Here is a 21,051-nt window from a genome sequence, read left to right as displayed (position 1 = left end):
AACTTAGGAACATATATTTCACCAATATATGATTCACATATCTTAATCACGTTTAAGGGAAATTCCGTCAATTTACAATCACGAGTGTAAAACTTTGGGACGGGCTGTGACAATTAGGCATGTGAAAGAAATTTTTTTTATCAATAATTTTTTATATGTTTGATTAATGAGTAAACAAAAATGATGTTAATGTTAAATTTATGACATGAGATAAAGTTTTTGATGATGACATATGACCAAATGATGTTATGTCTTGATACATTGACCCAAAATGAAAAAAAAAATTACACTTATAAGACAAATTACAAACACAGAAGGGAGGAGATCATCATGTCACATAAAGTTCTAAAATTTCAAAAAATTGCATCCATAAATTAGATGCAGCAAAATCTCTTTATACAACATTTCTTGCAATCCAATGTTATTTTTGCAATCCTTACATAATGAAGTATATAGTGTAAATATGTAAACGAATTGCACCTAGGATGCACTGATTTTATTGATTAATTATTGCCTTCATTTATGTCACATCCCCGCCCGGTCCACCACCACATCTCGGGCTCGACTCCACCGTAGCACGATATTGTTCGCTTTGGGCCCCGACCACGCCCTCACGGTTTTGTTTCTGGGAACTCACACGAGAACTTTTCAGTGGGTCACCCATCCTGAGATTGCTCTCACGCGAACTCGCTTAACTTCGGAGTTCCGATGGAACCCAAAACCAGTGAGCTCCCAAAAGGTCTCTTGCTAGGTAGAGATGAGAATATACATATAAGGCTTAGAGGATCCACTCCCCTGGACGATGTGGATGTTACAATTTATGTTGCGATCCGTTCCTAAATATAAGATATTTCAAATCCTCAACTTGGAAAATCACCAAAATGCCCCTAATATGTATGTGTTGGCTTTCGTTGACTTTTTGGTACACGCGTGACATATTAATTATTATATTCTTATATTCTTATAATACTCGTTATTACGAACACGTGACACAAACATAATAATGAAAATTTGGATAGGGATTCTCTCTGGATCCCTTTCCACCTAATTCACCAAGTCCGTGATCTAGGCCATTGAAATTTGATCAAACGACTACAAACAGAGAGCCCCTTTAAAGTTATAATAACTGTAATCGTTGGATCAAATTTCAATGGTCTGGATCACAGATTTGGTAGATTAGGTGGAAAGGGATACGGCTAAAAATTTGACTTAAAATGAAGCTTTTGCGGGACTTTAAATGCATGGGCATTTTTGTAATTTTAAATTTCTAGAGAATTTTAATTGGATGATTGGTTTGTAGTGGGACTGGCGAGGAATTCTTTTCCTCTGCTTTTCTCTTTTCCCCGAGGCACCAGGATCCTCGCCGGATCCATTCCCTAGGGATCCCGCAATCCTATCCGTTCATTATGTATCGTTCGGTCAGTTTTCGTTAGGTACTATTTACTTTTGAATTTTAAAATTGAAAATTTAAATGATTTCTGACCGCGATATACGATGAACGGATAGGATTGTGGGATCCTTAGGATCCCTAGGGAATGATCCGGCGAGGATCTGGTCCTTCCCCGAGTTCTTTCCATAGTCTCTTTATCAACGCCTTTTCATTGGCCGCCGTTCCGTACCGCGAAACTATGCCGTCGCAAAGTATGGATATCCAAAGCCCACAGAATCAGAGAGCTTACAGCTGCAAGTTCCTCTTCTGCTTTTTTTTTTTTTTTTTACGAGAGTGATAGTGTTAGTAAGTTAGATGTTAGATAGCAACCGACGGGATCAAATCCAAGTCATCATGCAAAGGCACAACACATTTCCACCACTGTGATAAATGATCATTTACTATTCTGCTTTTTATTTATTTTAGTTGCATTAATTCTATATTTCATCTAAAAGGTTTACACTCGAAATGGATATGCAGAATTTAACTTCGTAGAATTTTATGGAACTCCACGGATAAAAAACTAATGGTTTTATTTTTAGTCTAAGAAGTAGAAAGTTCTATGAAGTCAAGGAAAATGTAATTCTATAAAGCCATCAGATAAGAAGGAGCTCCTCATCGTAGCAAAAAAATAGGAAATACCTTTCATGCTTCCTTGTCTGCAACCGGACTAGGAGAAAGAGACGGAGGTTGATCCAAACCATCGGACAAAAGCGTGAATTCATGTGTCAAACCTGCAACCGGATTCTCATACTTCCTTTAGTCTTTCCAAAGCTACTACATGTATACAAACACTAAGGGCTCGTTTGGATGTGCTACTCTATAAAGCGCTTTTACTCACTAGCGCTTTTTGTTTGTAGCACTTTTCAATAGCGCTTCTATGAGGAAGTAGTTTGTTGTTTGGCATGCAACCAACTAAGCGTTTTTGTATTGGATAGAAGCGTTTTTGATATTAAATAGAGTGTTTGGTTGTCAAATGAAAAATCGCTTTCATTAATAATTCTCAATAATTTTTGCATAAGTATTTTTTGTATATAATTAGCATACAATATATGTTGCTAGAAATCGAACAAAAAAATTATAACAAACTGTAGCACATGCATCCTCTGTAAACATCTCGATCAATGATAGGAAACTGGAGATGGTTTTACTTGTGTTAGTTTGATCATGAGCGTTTTAATAAGTTGCTGTTAGAGTTAATTAACTGGATAGGCAACATATATAATTTGCTCATCAGAGAATGAATCAGGAAAATTAGAAATATCATGAAAAAAATGCAGAAAATACCATTGGAATATCAATGAACGATCAATAAACCCTAAAATTATTTTCGTGTAGTTCAAAAATCACAACAATTTTGATAAAAATAACATATCAACAATCAAATTCACACACTACATACAAATTTTAAGATAAGAAATAGCAAACATACCTCCACAAGAATTTTAGGTGATGGAGATTTGGGGAAGATGGAGAGGAAGAGATGGAGACCAAGATGACTTCTCCAGCCACCAAAATATTATGAAAATAAAAGACTTCTAGGTTTTTAACGTGCAAACCTATAAAAAATTGGTGATGTCAATTTTGATGTTTTTTCAAGTGTAATGGCATTTTAGACTTTGCAAATTAAAAAATAGGGATAATTCGGGAATTGAAAAAAATTCATTAAAGGGAGCAAAGTGCTTCCCTTGTTTTCTCTGCATAGCACTTTTAGGAGGAAGCACCTCCTAGGTGCTTCTTAGAAAATGCTTATTAGTGCTTCTATTTCTAACTAAAAGCACTTTTAAAATATTTGCCAAACGACCATTTTTTAAAACTAAAGCGCTTTTACTCATTAGGAAGCGCTTTTGACTCTTTCAAAAGCACAACCAAACAAACCCTAAGCTTCTGGTGGTTTATATTTACATATTAGCAAAGATGCATGGCTACTAGATTTTCAATTAGAGAGCAGCTCGATTGCATTTGTTACAAGACTAAAGCTATACAATTGTTACTTACTAAATATTACTTCTGATATTTAATAGAGGTTCCTGTATAAGAGGACTCAAGCATGTTGTTAGTATATATTTATATTTCTTATTACTTTCATGCAGTATTAGATTATACTAGAAAAAATGCCCGCCCTTCGCTGCGGGTTTTGAAACTATTAGCCATAATAGGCGTGAATAATTTGCACAGAAAGATGCATTACAAAGGCGACACGAATGGAGTCACGTCCTAATCAGAGTAAATCCAACAAAATCACAAATCAATACAGGCATCTCTAAATAATTCAAATAACCAAGAGATGGGTGAAGTGAGCTGATAAAAAACCAGACTGCAAAATTCAAATTCAACCTCAGCACAACACACACGTACCAAATTCAGATTTGGAAAAACCCCGAATTCCTCAAAAGCCCACCACATTTTAAGATCGACTCCCAAAATTCAAAAACACAATCAAAATGCAATCAGTGAAATCAATTAATCTGGTTCAAAAGAACCGTTTCCCACAACCACTTCGAAAATCAGCAAAATGAAAACAAAAATTTAAAGCTATTTCTCAAAATGTTAACTCCAAAAGTTATACAACTTCACTCTTCATAAGTAATGCTTGAGTCAAGAATTGATGATTACAAATGCCGAAGTAAGTTGCCGACCCTTAATTAACAAAAATTGTAGTAGCTCTCGGCAGCTATTCTTACCCTTTTGCAGCAGCCTTCTGTAGTACTCTCATTTTTTCTCAAGCATTTCGAGCGTCTGACAAACATTTATCAAAACTGATTCAGAGATAAATTTAACTGTATCAACCAACTCAAAGAATACATAAACACAACAAAGAAACATTTCGACTTCCATCACAACCTCTCAAACTAAATTCTAAACTACCCACAAATCTGAAAAGAATCATCAAGATACCGAAATTTTTAAAATCGAAATTTTGAAACACAGTAAACTTGGCAAATTTCCAAAACCCATACCTATAGCAAGTATTTGCATGCACACAAATCGGGTGAGAACATGCGAAGACTATATATTTCAATCAAGTTTATCTATATGGAGCAAAACAAAACCACCGAAATTGGTGAGCACAGAAGTGGAGAAAACAGAAAAGATCAGTCCATTTATATGAAGGGTTTGAAGATTTAGTACAGGGAATAGTTGGATAGCAGGTTATAGAGTCCATGAATACAATTAGAGCCCTTTGAATTTCTTTGCAAGAGAAGATTTATATGGAAAAACAACATCAAATAAACAAATATGAAGGAAATTTGAGGTTTGCAGTTCTTCTAATCAATCAATTTTTTACGGCTGAAACAATTGAATAGTTAGAGAGCTTTAGATAATACTATACAGTATTTATAATGAAATTTTAGCCTAATACGATCTTCCACAATCTACAACTACATCTCATTGCAGGACTATAGAATAATATTTTAAAAACCTTAATGGGGCATATACCTATAATAGATGTCTGGGTTCAACACAATTCAAAAATATTGCAAGGACTATCAATAGTAAAGCAGAACTCAATCATCAAGACAGAACGGAGACAGAGAAAACTACGCCAAAACGAATAAAGAAAGTAAGTGCAAAGCTTACAGAAGGCAATAAAAATTTTCCATAGTCTTTTCTTTGATATGGAGGGAGGGTGAGGATACATGCCAAGTTATAAGATTCCTCTGAATGGTTTTCCTGCATCACAATAAATCACATAATTAGCTGTATGGAAATACAGAAAGTTCTTCAGTTACTTCAGAACCATATTTACCCTTTCTTATGTCTGATTTTGCAATCAGAATTGGTAGTTTCTCTTTAACTAAAATCCACAAAGTTGTACAACTACTACAGTACTAATTAACAGAAAAGAACTTAAGAAATCTTGATAAGAAACTATGTCAATCAAACACACTCAACATTTCTAAAATGAGTCCCCAACAGTGGTTGTCAGGCCCAATACATTGTCTCACAATTATAAAAATGTCTTAGAAACGAAAGAAACCTACAAAAGGATGAACGTCAAAGAAAAAGTTTCAAACCAACTCAAATATAGGAATATATACCCACTGTCTCTGAAACCTTTCAACCATTTTCGTATGTCTTATTCATTTGGCTCCACACATCCTTCCTCACTTGCATTGATATGTGTTTGTCAAATAAAGTTTCAAGGTCACCTCATGAAGCATACCAGCATATATATATATATGCAAAAGCAATTATTAATATGACTAAAAAAAATTTGTAAACTCAAAATTTTACACTATTTAACAGCCCGACTCACCTTTCCTTTTTTTTTTTTTTCCTATTTCGCCAACAGTACTTTGCAGCTCATAATAATCTGAGCAGAAAATGAAGATAGAAATTAAATACACAAAATAGTAAAAGTAACAACAACAACAAAGCCTTTTCCCACTAAGTGGGGTCGGCTATATGAATCCTAGAACGCCATTGCGCTCGGTTTTGTGTCATGTCCTCCGTTAGATCCAAGTACTCTAAGTCTTTTCTTAGAGTCTCTTCCAAAGTTTTCCTAGGTCTTCCTCTACCCCTTCGGCCCTGAACCTCTGTCCAGTAGTCACATCTTCGAACCGGAGCGTCAGTAGGCCTTCTTTGCACATGTCCAAATCACCGGAACCGATTTTCTCTCATCTTTCCTTCAATTTCGGCTACTCCTACTTTACCTCGGATATCCTCATTCCCAATCTTATCCTTTCTCGTGTGCCCACACATCCCACGAAGCATCCTCATCTCCGCCACACCCATTTTTTGTACGTGTTGATGCTTCACCGCCCAACATTCTGTGCCATACAACATCGCTGGCCTTATTGCCGTCCTATAAAATTTTCCCTTGAGCTTCAGTGACCTATGACGGTCACACAATACGCCGGATGCACTCTTACACTTCATCCATCCAGCTTGTATTCTATGGTTGAGATCTCCATCTAATTTTCCGTTCTCTTGCACGATAGATCTTAGGTAGCGAAAACGGTCGCTTTTTGTGATCTTCGCTAGATTGCTCCGGTCATTAGTATGGATAAGTTTATAAATGGATAGAGATAGGAAAGCAAACACAAGATGTACGTGGTTCACCCAGATTGGCTACGTCCACGGAATAGAGGAGTTCTCATTAATTGTGAAGCGTTTACACAAGTACATAGGTTCAAGCTCTCCTTTAGTGAGTACAAGTGAATGATTTAGTACAAATGACATTAGGAAATATTGTGGGAGAATGATCTCGTAATCACGAAACTTCTAAGTATCGGAGTGTGGTATCGTCTTGACGTGCCTTATCTGTCTCATAGGTAGATGGGGCATCTTCTCTGGAAGTACTCTTCCTCCATCCAGGGGTGGTATCTTTAACTGGTGGAGATGCACAAGGTAATGTATCAATTTCACTTGAAGCTTACTTGTAGTATCAAGCTTGGTCAAGCGCGATACAAACCATGTAGTAGGAGTCCCCCAAGTCGCCGAGCTAGGGGATATGCTGAAAGAGGTGACAGACAAGGTAAGCAATCATAGCTCCGGCTGATTGTTCACAGTCTCCCTATCTTGCAGGCAGCATGAAGGATAAAGAGAAGAAAATGAGAAGAGATGATATGAGATACTTTTGCTTTTGAAGAAGTAACTTTCCACAGGCTTATTCTTGAACTGAGCTGGAGGGTTTTCTAGTTTCCTCCAGAGTATAAGGCCGATTGAAGAATTTGAGGGTCAAAACAAGTCCATCAAATCTAGAGTACGTTCGACCCTGCTGATATGGGATACTTTTGCTTTGACAGAGTAATGGATGTATCGGCACGTGTGCTGTTACGCTTGTCTCCACATGCTTCCGTGTATCCTTCTCCCTTGCCCTATCTGTTCCTCAGGCAGATGCGGTATCTTCCCTGGAAGCATAAGATGTTGAAGATGAGTACTCGAGAGCAATGTCAGGTAAGTAATCAGGTAAGGGGTTCCAGGCAGTCAGTTCCTGGCTGGAAGCTTGATTCCAAGTACTGACTGATTGCTCTCTTTCTCCTTGTCTTGCAGGTAAGAACAAGGTCAAAGGAAAAGACAGGGAAAAAGCATGATATGGGATACTCTTGCTTTTAACCCTGATGATATGAGATATTCTTGCTCTAGTATAGCTTGTTTGCAGAGGTATTATCGGGGGGAAAGAAAGCTGAATATTTCGAAAGGCTTCGTTGGGAGTGCCCTCTCAGATATGAGGAAGGGTTGAGCATTTTTGCAGGTCTGCCTGTCCGTTGGGGATGGAGGTCGACATATATAGGAGTCTCCTTAACAACAAGTAGTAATGCTATTCATTTACCCTACTTGGTCATGGCACGGTAGTGGGAGCTGCCAGTTTCACATGTTTTAACTCTGTCAGAGCACTTTGAAAAAGTGGTCTGTGGTATCTGGCTCTCGAGATTCGGAGAACGATGCCTCTTCGATTTTTGAGAAAGCAATCATGCTGGGGGTCTGGCTCTCGAGATTCGGAGAGCAGTGTCTCTTCGATTTTTGAGGAAGTGCTCGTTTGCCACTCATTTGGCATCTTCTTCGTTTTCAAAATCCTATTGAAAAGGTCAGTGAGCCATGTTATACCTGTCTCTCCCAAAACTTTCCACACTTCGAATTTTTGTTCTGAATTCATTTTCATAAGGATTCGACGTGATCATGGAGTGCCGGTTGTCGACTACCTGACGCCCTCCCCCTCCTCCTTTATCCGGGTTTGGGACCGGCAATGTAAGTACATAGGCGGAGTTACAAAAAAAAAAAAAAAAAAATCATTCAAAGCAATGCATAACTGAAAAAAAAAAAAAAACATAATTCTAAGAAATATTAAAGTTTTTTTTTTTTACAAAACATAATCAGTCCAAAAGCTCACATTTGTGCAGTAGCATTTTTTGTTAAAAGCTTGCTTTACCTCATAAAATTAATTTCTTTTCACTGTTTTTAAAACTTGACAAAATTATCAAGACACAAACAACAGCGCTCAACTGTTTTTTCAACCCTGTAACCAATTACAAAAATATGAATGCGGCATTTCCATTGAAAGACATAATTCTCCTCCACCTATATTCTTCCCCTCACTCTGAACGGTTGCATTATCTTATTGTTTAAAAACTAAAAATCTACAAAGTGTTAACATTTGCACATACATCAGAAAATCGCTTGGATTTATCCTTTAAGAAAACCGACGACAACTATAATGTAAACTACCAAACACCAAATTAAATACACGAACATGACAACCCCAAACATAAACAAAATTCTATATGAATTCAAAACAATGTTAGGGCAAAAGAACCCCAAACGTAAACAAAATCTCAAACCAATTAAAAAAAACTCAGGCCAACCCATGCACTCATCTTTCCCTTTCCTTCCCTTGATTTTTTTTACCCCCATTCCATTAACTCTCTCCCCTCAGAATTATATAAACAACAGCAGGAAAGATTAATTCGATAATGAAAAAAAAAAACATACCTTAAGAAAAAAACCCAATTACGCATCAACTTCATTTTTATACAAAAGAGATGAAATTATTGGAGATACAGAAGCTTGGTTAGAGTGCAAGAGCAAGACTGAATGAAATGATGAAACTTAAAATAGAGATATTACATGGATCAATCGTCATCATACAAAACATGGAAACTGGAAGTGCAGCCCCACAACAGTTGTAGAACTTGGCAGCGTATGGTGGATTGTCGGGTCCCAATTCATAGTACCTTAAATTGAATACAGAAAAATAAAACATCAATCAAGTAAAGCTGTCATTTCTAATTATCAAATATACCAACCCGTAAGAAATATAGAAGCATGGTTATAGCAGAGCAATTTCTCTCTCCCTCCCCTCAATATTTCCAGTCGACTGGGAAATAGAAAAATAGAACCCAAAATGCCCAAAAAGCAGAAGCTCAAAGACAAAAATAGAAAATAAAAAGGCATTAGAAAAGGTAAAGTCATTGAATTTTACACAAAATTACAGAGATCAGGACTCACACAAATTAATTTCAGGATCAAACACTAAAGAAGGGAGAAAGAGGATAATTAAATTACAAAAATATAAGTAAAATGCATGGATCCACACCTGGCAATCAAGAAGGGAGAAAGAAGCTATCGCAAAGCAGGTAATTGACTTAGTAAATCTGTGCTATCAAGTTCCTTGGTTCTCTGTAGACAACAAATCAAATATATTAGATCCTTTATTCTTAACAGCATCACAAAATTCATTTCTTAACAGCATCACAGAACTGATCATTTATATCATCTGAAAATAGTAAAGAAACGAAACATACAGTTAAAAACCATTTGAGAAACATAAGCAAGCCTTTGGTTATTAGATTCCCGGTAGGCAAAGCACAAAAAATTACACACAACGAAACTATTGAAACTTTAAAACCTACTTCCCAAATTAGGTTCTCTGACTGGCTAATGGCCAAATTGGATTTATATTTATCATTTCAAACACTACAATGCCTGAGTTTTTTTCCTAGAAATTCTAATTAATCATTATTTAACTAAAGAATACAATTCATAGAACAATAATTAGATAAAACAGGAGAAGCAATATTAAAATCATGGGGTTACCTGAATTTTGAGGTCTGAGGGTGATAGCTTAATGGCACCAAATTGAAATCGTCAACTAAAAACCCAATCAAATGATAAGGAAAATAATTAAAAATGTTACCTTCCTGAGAATAAGGTCCAGAAGCTGCCCCAGATTTTGAGTCACATAATTAAGGTTAATTACTGCTAAATGCAAAGAAGAGAAAATACATATAATTACCTATATAAAAAAGCACAATAACCAACAGGGTTTCGCTCTAATATGTTATTAATTAATTTACAACAAAATTAACTGAAGCAAACAAATCTGAAAACAGGGCTAACCATCGAATTCTCGGGGTTTGAGCTTCTTGGTTTCAGGTTTACATGCTGATCTGCTTACTTTGTCACATTCAACTCTCGAGCTTTTTCAAACGCGTAAATTACCTTAACTACCACAACAATATATTAAAAAAAATCTTCACAAAAAAGTATCTAATTTCACAAAATATATGAAACCTAAATCAAATTTCTTGATAAAAACTAAGAATAACTCCACAAATTACTAAGTTGTAAAAAAAATTCAGAATCCCAGATTGAATTTCAACTTTAAAAACCCCAATTCGGACAATATACCCACAATACCTCCAAAGACGCTCACCTTAACAGAATGAACAAAAACTGCCCAACTCAGTTGGACATTCCCTTAAAACCACTCCAACATAAACAATCATGCTTTTAGCACAACACAAACCGTACAGGTCACTAAAATCTGGCCACAAAAATTGAAATTTGAAGCATATCCAGATATCTTCCAGCCTCTAAAAGAAAGAGAACCCTAAATGTCAACCTCAACGTTTCAGACTCACTAAATTCTAGTGCTTCTTCAGTTTTTCTAACAATGTGGTAGTTTCTGTGTGCGTGTGTGAGCTGAGAGAGAGTGAGAGAGAGACAGAGAGACAGAGACAGAGACAGAGACAGAGAGAGAGAGAGAAAGAGAGAAAGAGAGAAAGAGAGAAGAGAGAGAGAGAGAGAGAGAGAGAGAGAGAGAGAGAGAGAGAGAGAGAGAGAGAGAGATGTGAGCTGCAAAAAACCTCATTATTTATATCAAAGGGCATGTAAGAAAACATGCATTAGGAAGCAAAGTGCTAAACATGTCTCCCATATATACATCCTTAGAGAGAGAGAGAGAGAGAGAGAGCTGTGAGCTGCAAAAAATCTCATTATTTATATCAAAGGGCATGTAAGAAAACATGCATTAGGAAGCAAAGTGCTAAACCTGTTTCTCATTTACACATCCTTATTATTCTAATGAATTACCCAGCTACTACTCATCATCCAAGTTTCAACTCAAACTCTGCTGAATCACATATGCCTTCACGCTGCAACCACAGGAACTGCAGTCTCCTCGACTTCTTCAGCCTTTCCCAACAAAATCACCAACTATGACACAGAAAGAGGGACAATTTTAGTATTAGGAACACATAATTATTACAAAAGTCCATCAGTGAGTAACATAACAACTTTGATCAGTAAAATCAAAAGGAAATAACGAACCTGAGCCTTCAACACAATCCGTCCATCTTCGCCATCCAGCTTCGAGACAACAGTAGAGGTGCTTATGGCTGTTCCAGTAGTAGCCCCACAACATTAACCATTATGGCCTCATTTGGCAACTCGGACTGTACTGACTATTTCTGTCGGATAGGATAAATAGCCATCGGATAGTAACTGACTAAATTAGTCAGGCGTTTGGTGCAGTATCGGACTAATGATCGTATTATTTATATTGTGTTTGTTATTATAGGAGAAATCAAAACTAAAAATAAAATTAAAAAAAAATGAACTGAAACCATCACTTTTTTCCCAGATCTCTCCGCCGCACACCCCAAATTCCCTCCCTCTCTCTCCCTTCTTCTTCCCCGACTGCAGAAGAATCCCAAATTGAAATCATCTTTCCGCCGCACCATGTTTCTTTGCAAGACCCAGTTGCGGGGGAGGACGACGACGACGCTAAGAGAACGACGACGAGCGAGGCGACGGGGAAGGCGAGAGGACGACGACGCCACCGAGAGAACGATGATGAGGAAGGCGACATGGAAGGCGACGGGGAAGGCGACGAGGAAGGTGACGGGGAAGGTGACGGGGAAGGCCACAAGGAGAGGACGACGAGGAAGGTGACGGGGAGGACGACGACGACGCCGAGAGAAGGCGAGAGAGAGAGGGCCGAGTTCACGAGAGGACCGACTAATAATCCGAGCCTTTTGGTTGGTTTTATTAATCCGGCATATACCCTCTTAAATAAGCAAACCGGTTAAATTAATCTGGCGCTTATTTAGTACGATTGAGCGCCAAACACCCGCGTCCGTATAACTAATCCTATCCGATCTGCCAAACAGGGCCTATGTTTATCAAAATAGTACTGGAAATCAAACACAACACTTGTCAAATATCAACTTACTCTTTTCAACAGCAACTCAATTGCTCTTGAGACTCTCAGCAATTGTGATCAGAGTATGAATAGCTGTACCAAATAACTTGAAAAAATTAGAACAAAATGCTGAAACTTGATGCAAATGATTGTGCTAGGAATAGTAAAATGCATACTTTTTATGAAAAATGATTTACCAGCAAACCGGCAGTATATTACTGTAAGAGTGAGAGAGAGGGAGAGAGATGAAAGATGAGTGATTAGTTAAAGCTATAATTTTTAAGCATGTTCTGCAAACTGAATCATTTAGCTGTCACATTGATATGCTTGAAATGAACAGTATGCATAAATATGGTTAAAAAAGCAGATATGCAATATCACCAAAATTCATAATCATTATTAGGCTTGGCAATTCCTGACACGACCCGATAACCCGACACGACACGACACGAAATTAACAGGTGTTCGGGTCGACACGATAACGAAACGGGTCGTTATCGGGTAACCCGATAAGCACCTGTTAAGATAACGGGTTTGTTCGGGTATACACGTGGGTAACACGATACACGATAAGCAGAATATTAATTTAATAATTTATAACCCTAAAAAAATACTATAATAATTATATATATATATATATTAATTTAACAATTTTATACCCTTAAAAACTATAATAATTATATATATATATATATATATTAAATTAACTATAATAATTATAATAATTATATATACTATAATAATTATACCCAAAATATTAACTATAATAATTATATATATATATATTAAATTTTATACTCCTAAAAACTATAATAATTATACATACAAAATAAATAGATTTAAATCTACTTAATAAATAAATATATATATATACACACACACACCATTGAACTTCATGGGATACGAATTATACGAAACTAATTTCAACGATCCAACCGTCAAACATGTTTGTATATACTTCGAGATCGCATACACCAAAAATTGCAAAAAACAAACATTCAAAGAACAAGTAACGGGACAAAACTTTTTTACGGTTATAAACAAAAAATCACGATTTAACGGTCATTTTAACTCCGATTTTGATGATTTTTTACAACCACACTCCTTGACCCTATATGAATACAATGATTAAATTCAATCTTCAATTTAAAATATTTACACTAGTGGATACCACAAAATCTTATGTTATACTTAACAAAAGTATGAATAAACTCTTAAGTATTAGTGAATCTATTGTTTTGATGGGATGCTCATTCTACAAAACTAGTTTCAATGATCCAACCGTCAAACATGTTTGTATATACTTCGAGATCGCATACGCCAAAAATTGCAAAAAACAAACATTCAGAGATCAAGTAATGGGACAAAAGTTTTCGACGGTTATAAACGAAAAATCAAGATTTAACGGTTATTTTAACTCCGATTTTGATGATTTTTTACAACTACACTCCTTGACCCTATATGAATACAAGTAATGAATTCGATCTTCAATTTAAAATATTTACACCAGTGGATACCACAAAATCTTATATTATACTTAATAAAAGTATGAATAAACTATTAAGTATTAGTGAATCTATTGTTTTGATAGGATACTCATTCTACGAAACTAGTTTCAAAGATCCAACCGTCAAACATGTTTGTATATACTTTGAGATCGCATACGTCAAAAATTAAAAAAAACAAACATTCAGAGATCAATTAACGGGACAAAACTTTTCGACGGTTATGAAAAGAAAAATCACGATTTAACGGTCATTTTAACTCCGATTTTGATGTTTTTTTACAACCACACTCCTTGACCTTATATGAATACAATGATTGAATTCGATCTTCAATTTAAAATATTTACACTAGTGGATACCACAAAATCTTATATTATACTTAATAAAAGTATGAATAAACTATTAAGTATTAATGAATCTATTGTTTTGATGGGATACTCATTCTACGAAACTAGAATCAATGATCCAACCGTCAAACATGTTTATATATACTTCGAGATCGCATACGCCAAAAATTGCAAAAAACAAACATTCAGATATCAAGTAACGGGACAAAACATTTCGACCGTTATAAACGAAAAATCACGATTTAACGGTCATTTTAACTCTGATTTTGATGTTTTTTTACAACCACACTCATTGACCCTATATGAATACAATGATTGAATTCGATCTTCAATTTAAAATATTTACACTAGATACCACAAAATCTTATGTTATACTTAATAAAAGTATGAATAAACTCTTAAGTATTATTGAATATATTGTTTTGATGGGATACTCATTCTACGAAACTATTTTCAATGATCCAACCGTCAAACATGTTTTTATATATTTCGAGATCGCATACGCCAAAAATTGCAAAAAAAAAACATTCAGAGAGCAAGTAACATGACAAAACTTTTCGACGGTTATAAACGAAAAATCACGATTTAACGGTTAATTTAACTCCGATTTTGATGATTTTTTACAACTACACTCCTTGACCTTATATGAATACAATGATTGAATTCGATCTTCAATTTAAAATATTTACACTAGTGGATACCACAAAATCTTATGTTATACTTAATAAAAGTATGAATAAACTCTTAAATATTAGTGAATCTATTGTTTTAATGGGATACTCATTCTACGAAACTAGTTTCAATGATCCAACTGTCAAACATGTTTGTATATATTTCGAGATCGCATACACCAAAAATTGCAAAAAAAAAACATTCAGAGAGCAAGTAACGAGACAAAACTTTTCGACGGTTATAAACAAAAAATCACGATTTAACGGTTAATTTAACTCCGATTTTGATGATTTTTTACAACTACACTCCTTGACCTTATATGAATACAATGATTGAATTCGATCTTCAATTTAAAATATTTACACTAGTGGATACCACAAAATCTTATGTTATACTTAATAAAAGTATGAATAAACTATTAAGTATTAGTGAATCTATTGTTTTGATGGGATACTCATTCTACGAAACTAGTTTCAAAGATCCAACCGTCAAACATGTTTGTATATACTTCGAGATCGCATACGTCAAAAATTACAAAAAACAAACATTCAGAGATCAATTAACGGGACAAAACTTTTCAACGGTTATAAAAAGAAAAATCACGATTTAACGGTCATTTTAACTCTGCTTTTGATAATTTTTTGCAGCTACACTCCTTGACCTTATATGAATACAATGATTGAATTCGATCTTCAATTTAAAATATTTACACTAGTGGAAACCACAAAATCTTATATTATACTTAATAAAAGTATGAATAAACTATTACGTATTAGTGAATCCATTGTTTTGATGGGATACTCATTCTACGAAACTAGTTTCAAAGATCCAACCGTCAAACATGTTTGTATATACTTCAAGATCGCATACGTCAAAAATTACAAAAAACAAACATTCAGAGATCAAGTAACGGGACAAAACTTTTCGACGGTTATAAACGAAAAATCACGATTTAACGGTCATTTTAACTCCGATTTTGATGTTTTTTTACAACCACACTCCTTGACCCTATATGAATACAATGATTGAATTCAATCTTCAATTAAAATATTTACACTAGTGGATACCACAAAATCTTATACTATACTTAATAAAAGTATGAATAAACTATTAAGTATTAGTGAATCTATTGTTTTGATGGGATACTCATTCTACGAAACTAGTTTCAATGATCCAACCGTCAAACATGTTTATATATACTTCGAGATTTCATACGCCAAAAATTGCAAAAAACAAACATTCAGAGATCAAGTAACGGGACAAAACTTTTCGACGGTTATAACGAAAAATCATGATTTAACGGTCATTTTAACTCTGATTTTGATGATTTTTTACAACTACACTCCTTGACCCTATATGAATACAATGATTGAATTCGATCTTCAATTTAAAATATTTACACTAGTGGAAACCACAAAATCTTATGTTATACTTAATAAAAGTATGAATAAACTTTTAAGTATTAGTGAATCTATTGTTTTGATGGGATACTCATTCTACGAAACTAGTTTCAATGATCCAACCGTCAAACATGTTTGTATATATTTCGAGATCGTATACGCCAAAAATTGCAAAAAACAAACATTCAGAGAGCACGTAGCGGGACAAAACTTTTCGACGGTTATAAACGAAAAATCACGATTTAACGGTTAATTTAACTCCGATTTTGATGATTTTTTACAACTACACTCCTTGACCTTATATGAATACAATGATTGAATTCGATCTTCAATTTAAAATATTTATACTAGTGGATACCACAAAATCTTATGTTTATACTTAATAAAAGTATGGTATAGTACTATTGTTTTATTTTTTTTCATAATTATTTTGGTAAACTTCTCATAATTTGAATGATTTTTAATGTTTGGTTTTGCTATGCTTAGTTTATGCAGAAGATAGTTATGACGTGGAAAACCTTACTGAAAACATCATCAACATAACTCTTGAAGGCAATAGATCAAGCCAAAGTTCCAATGCAATTTCATGATGATCGATGTAAATCGAGGATTTTGTAAATTGAGGTTTAAACTTTTGAGAAAGATTTCACAACCTTGAAAACAAAAACTGTTTCATTTTGCATATCCTTGAACATTTAAAATTTGTAATAGATTAATATTGTATGTATTATTTTTTTATTAGGCTCTTATTTTCGAGTGTAGATGTAGTACTTAAACGACAAATGTGTTTTAATGTTTTGAAGTAATATTTATGTGGCAATGTGTGGTATGTGCAAATTTAAGAAAAAATATATATTTTTCTTAACGGGTCATAACGGGTCGGGTCACTTTACCCGTTGGGTAAAGTGACACGACCTGTTAAAGACCCGTTAAGATAACGGGTGTGACACGACACGACCCGTTAAGATAACAGGTGTTATACGAAAACGACACGAACACGACTGACACGACCCGTTTGCCAGGCCTAATCATTATCCAAAATCTTTAAAGTAAACATTAAATCAAACTAAAACCTCTCTATTTCTAATCTATCTCCTTGTTAGTATTGTGATTAGGTTTATACTAAACAATGTTTTGACCAATATTTAATGAAAAAAATACCACAATAGAAATTTAACATGAGAGGCAGAGTTACCTCTCATACGTTGATCCTAGCATTCCCTTGCATACTTGGTCTGTTTTTAGGTCCACCTGCTGGAAGAAAACAAAAAAACAAACTTGTAACACAGTTTGAACAAAAAGAGAGTTCTCAATCATGGAAAACTTCAATTTTCATGTGAAAAAACTACGTTCTAATTTCAACATAAAAGAAAAATGAAGATATTGAAATATGCTTATTCTTTATTAGCAAAGTTGAAAGAGGCTGCAACTCGCCATATGGCTTAAGCAAATCAAAAGCTCTTGAGCTCACCACAGAATTATGTAATTAGAATTCATAACCGAAGTATATATTATGGACTGCATTCCTAGCATTTGAAATATCAACCATTTGTAATAAAAGGAGTGCTATGTCACATGTATGAGCTACTGCAAGTTGTTTATGCAAAGTGAGTCTCCCAACACATAACCCATTAGCTAACATACTCAAAACGCATTCACTAATAACACTCAACAATATCAATGGTCCAACAATTATGAGGCTCGAAACTTATATAAGAAAGGGCCAATCAAATCATAAATTAAAATTAAAAAAAAAAAACGTGTAAGTAATTAAAAATTATTACTTGCCAAAAAAATCCCAGTAGTCAGTTCCTTCTTGGTACTTCAGGGAATATCCAACAACTGGATCCGATCAAACTGCATCACCCAACAAAACAAAAAAATAAAAAATACAGGGGAGCTAAATTAAATATACACTAACCTACCTTCCAGCCAGGAACGTTCGTGAATTATGAATTGTTTTTGTAATTTTTAAACATATACTAACATACACTAACCTAACTGAGAAACCTAATTTTTAAAAGATTTTTTTGGTAAGGAACAGCACTAATATTGCAATCATAGACTCATAGAGAAGGACATAATGCAGATATAAATTATTTAACAGAGGCCTTTGGCTGTACGAATATGTTTAACAGAACAATACTAAGCACAGTTCAAACTATGTTCTTATGTCCTATAATTTCCCTTCAAGTTGATAATTCATAGGTAATTTATAAGGATACAATTGTTAAATAGTGGAAGACATTTTAAATGTATAATAAGAGCAAAACATATAAAAAGAGTCATATGCCTTTAGGTGAAACCTTGCTGGATATTGCTTGGAATGGTGGGTTCTGACCCGGTGAAAGGCTCTGTTAAGTGCCTTTGGTCATGGTTTTTCAGCTTGTTTATTTATTTATTTTTTTGTGGTGATAAGTGCTTAGGATTTCATGCTTGGTCGAATAGAGATGCTTAAGGGCAGATTTTTATTCCTTTGACATTCAAATTTGTTGAGACTTATGAAACCGAAAGGCTTTTGCACTCAAGGTCTCGTCAGGGTTCTGATCATAAACTCTTTTCGCAGATTTCGGGGCAGTAAGTCCATTAGCAAGTCATCCCCTAAATATAAAGCATTATTTAAATGACAGCAACACCACCTCACCTTCAATGCTTAAATTATATACAACCAACTCAATCCTAGATAGATCCACAGAAAATTGGCTAAGAACAACAACTTCACAACGGCATTTATGGTTCAAGAAAGTGATCGGTTACCTTTGCATCAACCCATATATATGTCCAAGTGAGATAATTGTTCGCCAAAGTTGAAATTTTTTACTTTCCATACTCTGAACACCAAAACAATCAGATCCAATTAGCAAAAATAATAAAAAAGGCATACCCAGATCAAAAAATTTCAAATTACAATAAAATCAGATCATGCTTTAAAAAATGCAATAAATTCATGAAATTTTTGAAAAATTGAGAACGCTTCCAAAACTTGAAACTAAAACCAGAAAAAAGAAATTAAAATTGAAAGCCTGTTTGATCACTGTGTCAGAGTTTCTGCTTGTCTGCAAAATTGGCAAAATTGGCACACAGGTTCACAACTCGTCGTCTTCCCCTGATCAATGGCTCCTTTAAATATCCAAATGATCAAGGTCGATCATGCTCGCAGAATACTTTATGAGCTCCTTTTGGTAATCCACCTAAAACAAATAAGCACAATATCTTTGTAAACTGGCATTTCACTCAATGATACATTAGTTATGGCATCTTTGGAACTAAATGACTTCAACCTTAATATCCTATAAGCAGTATGTTTCTATATTTTAAATCCTGTTATGATAACGGGTAAATGTAGATGATACAAAGGTAATTTAGTTCCATCATGCATATTTTCGCACTATTTAGCAAAGAACTTGGCCGGACTCGATTCCGAACAACATTCACAATTTCATATAGAATTTCAAAAGCCACAGACTTTAGTGTAAATTACCATAAAATTTCACAAAGAAAGCAAATTGTAATAGAAGTCTGATCTACAATTAGGATTTACCTGGATATGGTGATTTAAGAGAGAGGGCAAATTGGGGGAAAATTAATTTCAGAACCCTAACCCTAAATTAGTTCTGAGCATGGATTTGTTCATATGGGGACCTATTCACCCCACGCCTCCCCCTTTCTCTGCCTGTCTCTCCTTCTCCCTGTAACCTTTCACCTCACCGAATCTCACACCCATCCCTCAATCTCACCGACAGGCTACAGCAACCACCCTCTCCCAAATCGAAATGACAATGGATGCAATTGGAGCTTCGACTTCCAGGAAGCAAATGGAAAACGAACCACCCTCTCCCTCTCTCTCTCTCTGTCGCTCTGTCTCCCTCTCCCTCTGTCTCTCTATCTCGATCCCAGAGCGGCATGGCCTCCCATCCCTCCAACAACCCTCTGACCGATGCATCAGCCACAGGACACCCACCCGCACGTCCCCTTCCGTCTCTCTCCCCGAGTAAAAGGCCACATCCAGCCCAAAGACCCAAAACCCTTTTCTGAAACCCAGTGGCAATTTTGCAAATAACGTTAAATCAGGGGGCAGGGAGATTCAGTGCAAATTTCGTAAATAAAATGAAATCTACCCCAAAATTGTACAGTGCCGTTCCCCCTCCTTTTTTTTTTTGGTTAAAAGGTAATATTATTACCAAGAAGAGAAAAACACATAAACATTAAACACAAAGAGGTCCAAAACCACAATAATTACAAAGAACAAACATGGACCTCCAAGAACAAAAAGCAAACAAGCCCAACTCTACATTGTAGCCCAACATACACAAACCACAAACAACAAAACACAACCCTAAGTTTCTAAAGCTACTGTAGAAACTCTCTCCACCGCCAACACACCTCATAAGGAAGCTTAGAAGCCAATCTCCATCACCATCCAGAAACCAAAGTTGAAGAAGAAGAAGGCTGCACCATCCTCCACGAACCACCAAAACGTACGCCACCCAGAAACAAAGGAAGCCCACAGGAAGAAATATCCGACGAGCGACATCGCCAACAAGGGCGAACACCGAGAAAGACCAACCGGGGTCAACAAGGGTGGTGGTGTGGACACCCGAGCCAAAGCTCTACGCACCCTCCTATTAGAACGCGAAAAATCGCAAGAAAAGGTAGGCGAATCGATTTGAGATTTAGTGGAAAGATAGTGAGGCCAAATGGTGGGGGTGTTAAAGGAAATGGAAGATATAGAATTTGGGATCCAAATAGTGAAAATAAAGGCAAGAAA

The 21,051-nt window shown here is 35.4% G+C and overlaps 1 long non-coding RNA gene across 5 annotated transcripts; it reads right to left on the bottom strand.

The window, feature by feature from the left end:
- Positions 1 to 3,945: 3,945 nt before the first annotated feature.
- Positions 3,946 to 20,057, bottom strand: LOC103407286 (uncharacterized). 5 transcript variants are annotated; one of them, XR_011573789.1, is made up of 14 exons: positions 19,825 to 20,057; positions 19,319 to 19,474; positions 19,041 to 19,114; positions 18,068 to 18,140; positions 17,479 to 17,537; positions 12,390 to 12,452; positions 10,274 to 10,380; positions 10,071 to 10,132; positions 9,971 to 9,997; positions 9,471 to 9,553; positions 9,002 to 9,108; positions 5,691 to 5,747; positions 5,012 to 5,104; positions 3,946 to 4,168 (listed from the first exon to the last, which is right to left on the bottom strand). It is a non-coding gene; the product is annotated as an uncharacterized lncRNA (long non-coding RNA). The 5 variants fall into 5 exon arrangements; XR_011573788.1 differs by lacking the exon at positions 3,946 to 4,168 and having other exon boundaries at positions 4,844 to 5,104; XR_011573795.1 differs by lacking the exon at positions 3,946 to 4,168 and having other exon boundaries at positions 4,844 to 5,104; positions 10,274 to 10,375.
- Positions 20,058 to 21,051: the final 994 nt, after the last annotated feature.

Source organism: Malus domestica, chromosome 02, assembly GCF_042453785.1.
Source record: "Malus domestica chromosome 02, GDT2T_hap1".
Lineage (NCBI taxonomy): Eukaryota > Viridiplantae > Streptophyta > Magnoliopsida > Rosales > Rosaceae > Malus > Malus domestica.
This window is presented reverse-complemented; position numbering and strand designations above follow the sequence as displayed.